The sequence below is a fragment of the Medicago sativa genome, chromosome 6 (assembly GCF_051527215.1).
Source record: "Medicago sativa cultivar Bolivia chromosome 6, Bolivia_mono, whole genome shotgun sequence".
NCBI classification, from domain to species: Eukaryota; Viridiplantae; Streptophyta; class Magnoliopsida; order Fabales; family Fabaceae; genus Medicago; species Medicago sativa.
In genome coordinates, this window is record NC_140754.1 from 5708798 (window position 1) to 5722058 (window position 13261).

The 13261-nt window shown below is 34.6% G+C and overlaps 1 long non-coding RNA gene and 1 pseudogene across 1 annotated transcript; one reads left to right on the forward strand and one right to left on the reverse strand.

Moving 5' to 3' along the window:
- The first annotated feature begins 508 nt into the window (after positions 1–508).
- On the forward strand, positions 509–4068 carry LOC146912327 (uncharacterized). The gene is made up of 3 exons (XR_015016420.1): positions 509–744; positions 917–1023; positions 2670–4068. It is a non-coding gene; the product is annotated as an uncharacterized LOC146912327 (long non-coding RNA).
- Positions 4069–7391: 3323 nt separating this feature from the next.
- LOC146912328 (UPF0481 protein At3g47200-like) lies at positions 7392–9068 on the reverse strand (annotated as a pseudogene).
- Between the last annotated feature and the right edge of the window lie 4193 nt (positions 9069–13261).

The window sequence follows — 13261 nt, forward strand, 5'->3', positions numbered from 1 at the left end:
TTTCGATATTTTTAAAGAAAGAGAATTAATATATAATCTATTTGAAACTGCGAAGGTATGAGAATGATATGCATAATTATTTTCGTATTAGAGGAGTAGTGGCCGATCTACTAGTTGCTATCATAAAAGAATTATGCATATCATTCTCATACCTTCGCAGTTTCAAATAATACGAAAATAGTCAGCCAAAGTATAAGCTATATCGGAGTATGATATTTTGGATATATGATTATGATTATTACTAGGATATTGTTTCGGTGAGTATTCTATGGCAAGGATTGTTCAATGAAGAAACAACATAATCCGAAGAAGTGATGCGTGAAAAGTACCCACGCTTATTCGAAACCAAGGCTAGTAGTGGTTAAAATTCGGGCACCAATTTTCTTAACTGGGGAAGAATGAAACGCACCGTTTCAATAATATGTTAAAAAAATAATAATAATAAAATAATGCAATAAATAAATATCAAGAAGGATCCAGACCCCTCATTTTTTTCTTTCTTCTTCCACGTATCCCACTTTTTCCTTTCTTCTCCTCTGTTCCTGCGATGACTCCCTCCCTCTTTTTCATTATCTTCTTACTCCAAAACCATCAAATTTCCATTACTTCCCATCTTTCTTTTAGCCTTTCCTTTTTGTTTCATCACATTTCTATATCAATTGTGGATCCAAGTTTGAGAAAGATATACGTGTGAGAAGTAAAAGTACCCACTCTTGGGGACTTCTCTCTTTGGTGTTCCTTGAGGTAAAACTTTAAGATTCATGTAATATTGAGTTGATATCTAGCTTGGAGTTGTAGTGAAACTAGTATAGACAGTATAATATTAGATTTTTATGAGTCCCTTTCAAACCATAGGTATAACAATTTGGGGGTTGTATCTTATTCTTTGATCTATCGGTAATGTGATCTTAAATAGGTTTAAACTGGAGCTGAAATCAATGTATGATGTTCAGATTCGGTGAGGATTGTTCCGGTGGTTATATTGAAAGGCATTGCTAGGAACGGAGTTGACTCGTCATATTTGTGAGTTGATAACGATCATTATCACACATTTTCACTATTAAAATTATTGATATTTTGATAATTTTCTATGATAAAGTGTTATAAAAAATGGGAAACACACCCTTTGAACATTTTTCTTCTCATTGATACTTATGTTTAAAGTCATCGATATTATTATGGTCTCTATTTGGATTTATCTATGACTTATTGAGCAAATGATTTGAAAATAGAGGTTTGATTGCATATACTATGACTTGAGTTTTGAGATATGGAGAAATACGGTTGAGATATATGTTCTTGGAAATTTTTGATATTAATATGTATTTTTATATATTAATATGGATTTTTATTTGTGATTTATAAAGTAAAGAAATTGAAACGGAGGATTTGATTTTATGTATTTTCGTAGTTGTTTTGATATGTTGTGAAACGTGGTTTTGAAATATGCGTTTTTCAAAGGTTTGATGTTAATTTGAATACGATTTGGATTTTGAAATTTGGATTTGAATTTACTTATGATTCTAAGTAGTAGATTTTCGATTGAGTTTTGATGATACGTATTTTGAGATAAGTTTCATTATGTTGTGAAATATGGTTTTAATATTGTGTTTTAAGAATGATGTTTTGAGAATTATGGATATAATGACGACGACCTAGGTGCACCTAGTATGTGATTTCGATTAGGGAAAGTAATCCGTTAGATGGAACCGCCCCTATGGAAAGGCCACCATTAGGAGGAGAGGGCTGTCAACGAGATGGCGCTGGTTCTCGATTCATCCATTTTGTTTATTTTCACATTTTCACTAAATGGTTATGTATTTATTTTTAAAGGCTTTTATCAGGGCTGTCCCTATAAAACTAGAGGCTCGGCTCTAGTAGTAAAAATAGGCCCCTAATAAAAAAATCGTACAATTTTTTAAAAAGATTAGTCTTCTATTTAAATTGAAAATAACACTCATATAATGGTTATTAGCCACCGAAATTAAAATTAGCAATTATTTAGACGTGCTTGTTAATGGAAATAGATGACAAAAAATTCAAGATATATAGTAGTTTTCTACATTCATAGATAACTCTGAAATGCATTTTAAATTATAATGGCCTAGTAGTTGTGTATGTAATTAAGACTTTTATATTTGGTTCAAATTCACACAAATGCTCGGGATTGAACCTCAAGACCGATGACTCAAATGCATTCTATTTTACTACTAAACTATTCCAAGATATCTATTGATTTTTTATATTTTATTTTATATACCTAACACTTTTGAGTGCTATATTAATTTTTTTTTTTGAGGCTCCTAAGATTGCTAGGCCCGGCACCGTAGCTCACCTTGCACATGGCAAGGGTCGGGCCTGGCTTTTATTATGATTTTCGGCAATTTATTTTTAAAGGCTTGTAATTTTATTTTCATGTCTTTACGATGTTGGACTTTTCGTTGAAGTATACCTATTTGATTGGAAATATTTACAAAGTGTGGATTTTCATGCGTATAAACGGTTGCGGGTTATTAAAATTTTATACAGCTACTAGATTTGCAAATTGACATTAAATTTTGAGAAAAGAAAATAATCGTGCTCTTGTGTGTTACTCTTCTAGTTGGTGGTGGTTGTTGTCTCTCACCAAGTCCTTGTGACTTACCCCTTTTTCTTATATTTTTTTACAGATTCAAAGTCAATTGCGTAGAAAGCTTCTAGCAGGGTTAAAGATCTATCAGTGTCACTCTTTTGGTAGGTTTCCTATGTGTATAAATTGAATGGTCAATGTATCTGCAGCTATTGGTAGTTTACAAATGTTTTGTTTTGAGTTGTACAAACATCTATTTATGTCACTTTGAGATTCTAATGATAATACAAGTATATAGACAAGATTCATATCTTGGAAAGTATTCAAAATACAGAGGATACTCTGTCGAAATTCAGTGGATATCATTTTAAGTGAAAGTCAAATTTGAAAATTGTTTAAATTATAGTTTGTCAAGTGTCGTCAATAGGCTTGCCGAACTAGAATGCTCTAGTTCGTGCGCCGGTCACGATATTGAATTTTGGGTCGTTACAATTTGTTGGTCAATATTATTTTCGTGCCAGTAGACGAAGTGGCAAACACCATCTGATACCCAATCTCACATAACTATGGTATTTTGAGTTCGAACCCGAATGAAAGTGTCTAATCTAACAATATCGACATTGACATATGAGCTAAGTTTACGGACTCTATTGATCTATACTATAGTAATATTGTTTAATGCTTTATAAGCTATAAATTTATATAGTTTTGATGTGATTTTGTTTTTTAATGTGGATAATTAAGGAGGAAAACTCACAACTATTGAATCCATCAAGGAGGAAAACTCAGATCATGTTTTAATCAGGATGATGCTACCAATCTACCTAATGGTTTCAGACTCCTTGTACAAAAAAGGGAAACAGAGATAAAAGCACAGCCGAGCGAAACCAGGAAACACCCAACCAAGCTTGAGACGATGACAATATACTCCAACCAGCCTTGCTAATGAGACAGAAAAAACGCAGCAAAACTAAACGATCTCAGCAGAACACACCTTGCAGCAACAACCAAATAAAAACTGCAGCAACACAACACCCTCATCCGATGACTAAGACTGAGCACGCCCCAATGATAACCAGATAACCAATACCCCGCAGAGCAGAACCGGACCTAATGAAAGTACCAACAGCTACTAATTATACAAATCAAAGGATTCACAATCCATTGGTTAATTGAATAAACAAACCCACTTGACTTAGATTTTATAAAATGGACAAGGTGTTTGAACCTCCAAAATGGAAGGTGGCCAAAATCCCAAGCCATTTCAGAGTCTTGCTCCAAACTACCGAAAAAATTGGACAGTTGAGAAATAAATTCTACATATGATTTATTTTCAATTCTCCTAAACTGGGTTGTGAAAAGCGATATATGATATATGTAATATGCTTAGTCTAGTGTTGTCAAATAGCTTCTATAACGGCACTATAGTGCTAGTGTAGCAGAATTTGAACAAGTCGACATTAGTACAAAATGTTTAAAGACCTATTTTGTTACAAAAATGAACCATCAGAGTATTTAATCATGTACTAGGAATTTTTATTCAAATAATGTCACTCCGATATGAGATGATTTACGCTTGTTACTGTTCTACTTGCATAATTGTTGACGATTATCCCTGCTTAATCACTTTCACATATAAGTTCAAAATTACAAAAACTTTAGTGATGACACAAGCTAGGATCACAACACCAATCACAGATTCAAACCACCCCAAACTTCAAAGGTAACCCGTCAACTAACTTATACTAAGAAAAAAACAATAGAACAGCTCGAATACACAAATCTAAGAAGCTGAAAAACTGCCAAAACAGTACGCTCGAGATTGACAGACTAGTTGATACAGCCCTACAATCATACTAGAACCACCATTGACCTATGGAATTTTCTGAGCGCCGCCAAAGCCTCTAAACACCGTATGGATAACCAAAAGCCACGGCTAAAAAGATATGCAACAATGTCAAAATCCACTAATATTGTGACGGTCAAGCCTAGGCAAGGCCCGCACCACACAAGCAGTAGAAACCATTCCCTGAAGCAGAAAAATGAATGCTGCACAATAACCAGACCAGGCCCCAATGTCTTAACAAACAAATACTAATCCTGAACCAGAAACAGACATACCAGCCCCTGCACAAGATCAGAAGACTGCACTCACAGATGTAAAACTGAAGCCGAATAATGATATGACAAAAGGAACCGCCCAGCACGTAAACACTAATAACCACTCTGAAACAAACTAAAGGATTCAACGGCCACTCAGTTAAAGAGTAATTAAATCCTTTAGTCCTCGATCTAAGAATACTCCACAATGAAATCTTTGCCTCCTCCGCCATCTTTTCCTAATAAAATCCAACTTGATTGAAAGTCATATCGTTTCTTTCCTTCTAAATTGTAGAGACGTTTGAGAACCAATTTACACCGAGGCTCTCCCTAATATTCATGTTACCCACCTTCCACGGTCTCGCTCCAAACCACCGATAAAATATGATAAAAATGATAACAAATACCGAAGTTACGCCGAGATTATGTGATATTTACCATGGTCACTTAATCAAAATTTACTTTAAAATATACTTTAAAATGACCTTTTTAGTATCAAAATTTGAAATACATGATATTATATGAATTGTTCTACGACAAAATATAAGATCAAATAATTAACTAAACAGTATTTTAAACCAAGATCTCATTTTTTTTAACTCTAATAATATCCCCTTCTTTTCGAAGATTCTGCCATTACGGCACAGCCAGATTGACCAAAGTACTGCTATCCAGATAAGGTGTCTAAACCTTCTAAACTTCTTTGCTTTAAAGATCCATCCAAAGTAACTAAAATGATTTAAACCATCACAGGATGCACGGCTATATTACCCAACCAACAGAATATTTGAGACCATATTGTGTAAGCAAAAGAACATTGGAAAAATGAATAGTTCGCACTTTCTAAACTATTCCTGCATAACAAACACACTCCATCACGGGAAGCATCCAATAGACCTCTATGTTGAAGGGCATCCATCGTTGGGAGTAAATTTTTAAGCGATCTCTACGCAAACACTGCACACTTGGACGGAGAAGAATACTGCCACAGTTCATTTACTGCCTGCATCAAATCGACGCTGCTATGAACCAGTGCGAGTTCTGCCAACAGCAGGTTTTACACGCTCTTGACAATTATGAGACGAGTGTTATCTTCTCAAATGAGAAATGGTAAACAACTTATTAAACCTTTTCAAGATTGATATAAAACATCAAAATACTTTTTTCTCTTTTCATTTATTGTGGCATTACAAGCCTATTCTTTGCATTTAATTAAAAATTAAACAAAAAAGAATGATCGGACAAATAATATAAACAAATTACACGTGATATAAACAAAAAATTGTGATTAGCAAGGTAGAAACCAACACAAGTAAACAACTAAATCAAAGATAGACCTCTTCCATATTGATAACAACCATCAATATAGTAATTCTTTTCATTTATTTTTTGCATTACAAGTATATTCTTCGCATTTAACCAAAAAATTAAAGTTTTTCTCGAGTTTCTACTAAATCTCTATCCTAGTTGCTTCACCGGTAGCAATACTAACCAGACTCGTCTAACCCGGACATCCAATGTTCAAAATAACATCACTCCAGCACATAACATCTTTCTTATCTTTGCCACTACAGTGATGGTGATTCATCTCCTTACAACCGAAGGAGAGTAAGGGAGTTTAATCAAGAAAATCACAATTGTTTTCAACAACAAAACCTCCACCAATGAGCAAAATGCCTATGTCATCATCTTCGTAGTTTCTATGGTGACAGATCTTCAACCATTGCAAACGGAAAACAACAAAATGATGACATGAGTTAGACAGCTGAATATTAAAAAAGCAAATAAGTATTTATGAGCAAAATAAAAACAAAATCAACTCAACATTATCATAAAAGAATTTCGATTATGATTCAAAAGCATAAAAACACAGTTAAAATAAACTGACATTTGTGACATTGGCCAACCACAATGTCACAAGTGTACAATAAAACAAAAAAAATCTTGTAAAAGAGAAAGAAGAAAACCGTCTATGATATTGTGATTGACCAATATCACCATTATCGCCAACTACAATATCACCCAAATGTTACCTCACCACCACGTGACACAACAAGACTCCAAAACATACAATAGCACATTGGAGCAATCAATACAAGCTAGTGGCAAGCAAAAGCAAATCACACTTCTCCAAAAGTCACGAACACATAGGCCCACCAAGGCAAAAGGAGACAAAAGATTCCATTAAGAGACGCCTTCTTGAAAACTCCAAAAAAACTACCACCACCAACCCAGTTAAACTATATTCAAGCCATAAATACACGCAGCTGGTCTATACTTTGGTTATGATGGGTTTGAGTTGCATAGTTTTGCTTATGAGCCTAGGTTTGCTGCACCTTTTACTCCTCTACTTAATTATCAATGCTTCAAAAGTAATACTGTATTGGATAATTTTGGTTCGTTGGTTTATATGAATTAATTGGTTGTAATATTTTTATATCTTTTCTTGGGTATGAAATATTACATGAAAACCGATTTTCAACCTTATCCAAACCAATGATAATACCGGAAAACGTTCAACAAAAATATAGCACATCTCTTCCAAAAATAATTATTAAACCAGAAAATATTCAACAACAATAACTCATGATCAAGTTGCTTTTTTATTTGGCAGAACACTATTTTTATTTATATGAAATTACAATTTCGATCTAAGTACACAGTGTTAATGATACAAATACAAAATAAAGAAAGAGACAATAAGAACTGTAATAAATAAGAATTGAGAACAACGGGGGCTAAGGTTGCATAAAATATCAATAACTTAATATTACAAAAAGGCTCAATAACTTAAGAAAGAGAGAATGATAACAACGGAGGCCAGGGTTTCATAGAATATCAATACACGGCACACAAAATAATGAAACCATTGAAACAAACAACGTACATCGGTGATAATTAATACTAATAGCAATAATTATGAACTCAACAATGAAAGAAATAACTAGGAGGCTTGTACAACTTGCAAGACAGAACAAACTGATTGAATAAAAGTGAGAACAAGTAGTACAATTCCAGCAAAGGAAGCAGCAGCTTGCCAAGGAGTCTTGCCATAATCACGCCTCAGAGTAGCCTTCAACTTATGCCAAGGATTCCTACAATAAGCATTTATGTCTTTGCAAAGAATAGAGAAATGAGAACTGATATTGGTATGTACAACATTTATGCAAAGACCATTAAACAAGTTAGCCACAGAATCACTGTCTCCAAGCCAATTTTCCAGTATTTCTTTGTGAACAAGTATATCAACATCCTTACCAGTGTTTATAAGGTAATCCAAAACAGAAACATAATCAGTAATATATAAATTGTTAGTGTAATGAAACTGCTCCAAAGCAACCATATTCCGAAATAAAGTTTCGGTCCGATCCTCAACTATTAATGAAGGAATTTCAAGAACTCCTCCCGAAAACCTCAAGTCAAGTAAACACTTGCTTTTAGTGTTCACTTTAAACTTAACTCCAGCTTCTAACAACTCAGTTGCACTCGGTAGATGTAACATCCATTCACCGATGTTGATATCCTTGATATCAATTCTACCCGGCCGATTTTCAATAGGATGTTGCAAATGAAATATCCTAATCAGATCAGTGAAGTGCCTTATACTAATATCACCATCATCAAAAAACAAGTTTGATTTATTGAAAGAAAAAAAAAATTAATAGTGAGTTCAAGAAAACAAGGGATCATAGTGTTAGGAACACTAGCATTTGTAGAACTGAATGAAAGACTGTAAATTTTTTCAATAACGAAAAAGGGAAGTTGATTTTCAAGTAACATTAAATCTGTTGTTATACCATCATCGAACCAAAGTTCAAAGACAAACCCACCATAGTGGTATCTCAAAAAAAGTTCAATTATAAAACCGGAATCGATTAAGATTAACTTAACAAGTTCACTATGAGAAAATGGTAGGGTTTCGGAATAACAGCGTTTGAAATCAGATAAGATAGAATCTACGTAGCATACTAAGTCGTTTAAACTTGTGTTGGTTCGTTGGAGAAAAGCTTTGAAGTGAATGAGTTTCTGAGGTTCCATGTTTTTGAGCTGGGGGTGACCATGGTGAAAGGGGCCAATGGAAACGACAGTGGGGGTGTATGCGTCTTCGTTGAGTTTGCGAAGTTTAGAGGGGACTTTGTAGATACAACAGTCACCGGTTGAAGGTGGCTCCGATCCGTCGAGCATGGCATTGATTTCATCCACCAAACCGGAGAATGACATCGTGAGAGGTCAGCAAGAAAATGAAAAGCTTGGTATATCCTTATTATATCATATGCATATGATTTGATGCTGCTTCTTGATTTTCATATTTCTTATCTTCACATGATGACATATGAAAAAAGCACGGTTTGTGGCCAGTGTGTTCACCAGCGAGAAAGAGAAAATTATTTTCATATTCCAACAATGTTGTGGGGTACAATTATTTGATGACTTTGACTAATTTGACCAATTATCATATGGACATAGTCACCAAAAGAAAGAGAAAATTTGTGATGTTTACCACAACATATGCACTATTTTTTTTACCATAATATTTGTACAAAGCTTCCACTGCAATTTATCAATGAGTAATCTACGTCGAAGAATTTGTGGAGCACACAAAGTGGGTTCTCCTCTCTCAACTAGATTTTTTTCCATAACTTGTCTTATATTTATCGGCCTATATTCTTTTTGAGTTTTGGTGACAACTTCCTTTTTTTATTGGTCAAAAACAATAGAGAGAAAAAAAATAAAGAAAATACAACATAATGTAAGTATAAGAGAGTTGTTAAAAAATTGTCATAAGTTGAATAAATATTATTTTTCTTCTTTTTTCTGCTGAATAAAATCAAATTGATCCCGCAAGGAACAACTCTTTCCAATATTTTCCACAGACCATTCAATAAGAAACTTGTTGCTTTGATTATTATGCTTTTGATGTTGTTTTACTATAAGATCTAGGTATAATTGTTGTTGATATTGTTTGAAGGAAGCAAGTAATAATAAGGAGAAGACAATAAGAGGTTGTTTGAGGGTATATCCTGTACATATATGAATATAATCATATAATGGTGTCGTATTGTTTTTATTATATTATTATATAAGATTCTTTGTTATCACTAAAGAGGATATGATTCCTATAAATTACGTTTAAAGAGTGAGATGCACATCATTTATTCTAGAACTCCCCTAAAGTTGACATGATAATAAAAATTATATATAAGAAGTGTGTTGAGAGTAAAATTTAACTGTTGTTCTTTATCTTAATTTGCAGTTGTTTATCATAAGGTAGTAGACATTTTTAAAAAAAAAAAAAATCAAAGAGAGTGCAATATATCATTGTTCAAACATCAAACTACTGATTTTAATTAGCTGACACCAAAAACAGAACCAATTGCTTGCTGCAACACCCTAACATATTATAATAATTAATTAAAATTAAAATACAAAGGAATTAGAGGGACCAAATAAAGTCTGGACAAACTGATAGTAAGCTTATTTTGTGAATACATTTCGATATCTTTCCATTGATATAAGCAAGAGATAGATAACAACCACGTAATTTCTTGTGTACTCCTGTTTAATTTCTTGTACTTATGGGTAATTCATATAATTGGTGATCGTTTTTTTTTTTGTTGACCGAGATTTGAATCCCACACCTTGCATTTATTATGCATTGCCCTTACCAACTGAGCTAAGCTCACGAGGACATATAATTGGTGATCGTTTACTACAACATATTTACAGGTCAATATTTTTTTGACAAATTTAATAAAAGGTCAATTAAACAGACATTATTAATGTTTTTTAACATGCGTGAATATTTTTTTTAAGAAGTTAAAATGAAATATGTTAAACAAAGAGAAGCTGTTGTGAATTCGATGAAAAATCACACCAATAATAAACTTGATGTGTGGAGCAAGTGATAGTCAAGCAACCAAAACAAAGTGTATGAGAGTTATAATCACAAACCAAAAGTAAAAAACAGCGAGAGAAAGAAAGAGAGAACACAAAAGAATTTGTTGACTCAGTTCGGTCCAAATTGACCTAGTATTGGGGAGAGAGCAGCCCTCCGTTTCACTATAATGATGAGTAACTTTACAAAAGATATATCAATGGGTTACAAGAATAAGTCTCCCGCCTAATTCTACCCAAAGCCTCAGTCTCTTCCCGTGACCAAGAGACTCAATCCTAATAGTGTTTCCCAAGGTGAATCAACTCAACCCTAGTGTTTTGCTGCCAAGAGAAAACTTTATACAAACCCTAGTTTGATTTCTAAACCCTTGTTTCAGCCCCCTCTATCTCAAGGTTTACTCTGATACAAGGTCTATATTTATAGTAAAGTATAACTCATAAATTTGGAACGAATATCACACTGAAAGATACCTTTCTTTCTTTTTTCTCCTAACATTTTCCACCTTGACTCTAAATTAGTGATTATTCCAATTTAACATCAACCACCATGCTCCTCTTTTCCTTGCTTCCCACTACACCATGTAGCTCCACAAGTTTACACCCTAACCTCTTCAACCATCAGAATGCTTTCGCCCTTTTGAAGATCCTTGTGTCCAAATTACTCAAGGAATTTTAGGTAGTTCCACAAGTACACACCTTAACCTCTTCAGCCATCAGAATGTCTTCCGCCTTCTCGAAGATCCTTGTATCCAAACTACACTAGGAATTTTAGGTAGTTCTACAAGACTATACCATACCTCTTTAATACGGAATATCTTTCGCTTCCTTGAAGATCTACTTGTATCCAATCACCCTTGGCTTTTAGAGTAATCCACAAGTACACACCTTAACCCCTTCAGCCATCGAAATGTCTTCTGCCTTCTCGAAGATCCTTGCAGTCCAACTACACTAGGAATTTTAGGTAGTTCCACATGCATTCACAATAACCTCTTCAACACATAACATCTCCTGCTTCCTTGAAGATCACCTTGCATCCAATCACCCGTGGCCTTTTTTTAGGATAATCCTGCAAGCCGTGCTATACATTCTTCAACCTCTGGAATGCTTTCCGTCTTCATGAAGAAATCCTTTGCTCACCACTAGAGCATAACACCTTAGGTCCTCCATAGTTGTACCATTCCCGGTGTGTTCAACTCCACCTAAAGTTGAGCTTCCAATCTCTCAACTAGCAAATATGTACATCCCACTATGTCTTCAACCTTGAAACTTCACCTTAACAGGTAGATCATGAGTATTGTTGCCTCCGCCTCTCCAGACTGATCATGAGTATTCTTGCCACCGCTTCTCCAGGCTGATGTTGAGTGTTTAACGTCTCTCCAGGCGACCACTGCTCTACTAGGCATCATTCTCAAGGTGAGACACATCACCTTCTTCATCCTCCAAACAACACACCACCAAAACACCTACATCCTCATAACCCTCAGAGACAATATTCTCCAAGTCATCAAGGATTATGTTGAACTCCGCAAGTTGCTCCATGATGTCCTTTGACTCCACCATCTTGAATGAGTAGAGTTGTTGCTTTAGGAATTGCCGATGAGCCAAAGACTTTGTCATATACAAATATTCGAACTTTGACCACATCGATTCCGCGGTTAGTTCCTTCGCTACATCTCTCAAAACTTTATCCCTGAGGCACAAGACAATGGCACTCCTGGCCTTGTCCACCATCTCGGCCTTCTCCGCTCGTGACATGGTGACCAGTAAATCGCCTTCACCTTTCAAAGCTTTCTCACACTTTTAATGTATTAACACTGCTTCCATCTTTACCTTCCATAACCCAAAATCGTTATCTCCGGTAAACTTCTCAATATCCCACTTCGAACCCGTGGTACTTGATTATCCTTTGACCCTTGCCCCACGGTGGGCGCCAATTGTTGTGAATTCGATGAAAAATCACACCAATAATAAACTTGATGTGTGGAGCAAGTGATAGTCAAGCAACCAAAACAAAGTGTATGAAAGTTATAATCACAAACCAAAAGTAGAAAACAGCGAGAGAAAGAAAGAGAGAACACAAAAGAATTTGTTGACCCAGTTCGGTCCAAATTGACCTAGTCTGGGGGAGATAGCAGCCCTCCGTTTCAATATAATGATGAGTAACTTTACAAAGGAGATATCAATGGGTTACAAGAATAAGTCTCCCGCCTAATTCTTCTCCCGCCTAATTCTACCCAAAGCCCTAATCTCTTCCCGTGACTAAGAGACTCAATCATAATAGTGTTTCCCAAGGTGAATCAACTCAACCCTAGTGTTTGTTGCCAAGAGCAAACTCTATACAAACCCTAGTTTGATTTCTAAACCCTTGTTTCAGCCCCCTCTATCTCAAGGTTTACTCTAATACAAGGTCTATATTTATAGTAAAAGTATAACTCATAAATTTGGAATGAATATCACACTGAAGATACGTATCTTTTTTTTTTCTCCTTTTGTGAAAGAATATTTGCATCAAAAATATAATATTCCCTTTCAAAATATATTTGCATCAAATCGTCCTTCATACGGTACAAAAATATATTTATTGTCCATAAATATATTTTCAGCCCAAAATATATTTGAAACAAATCTTTTATATTTTTAGCAACAATATTCTCCATCCATCAAATTTTGAATCATACTGCAACAGGAGATCCTAAC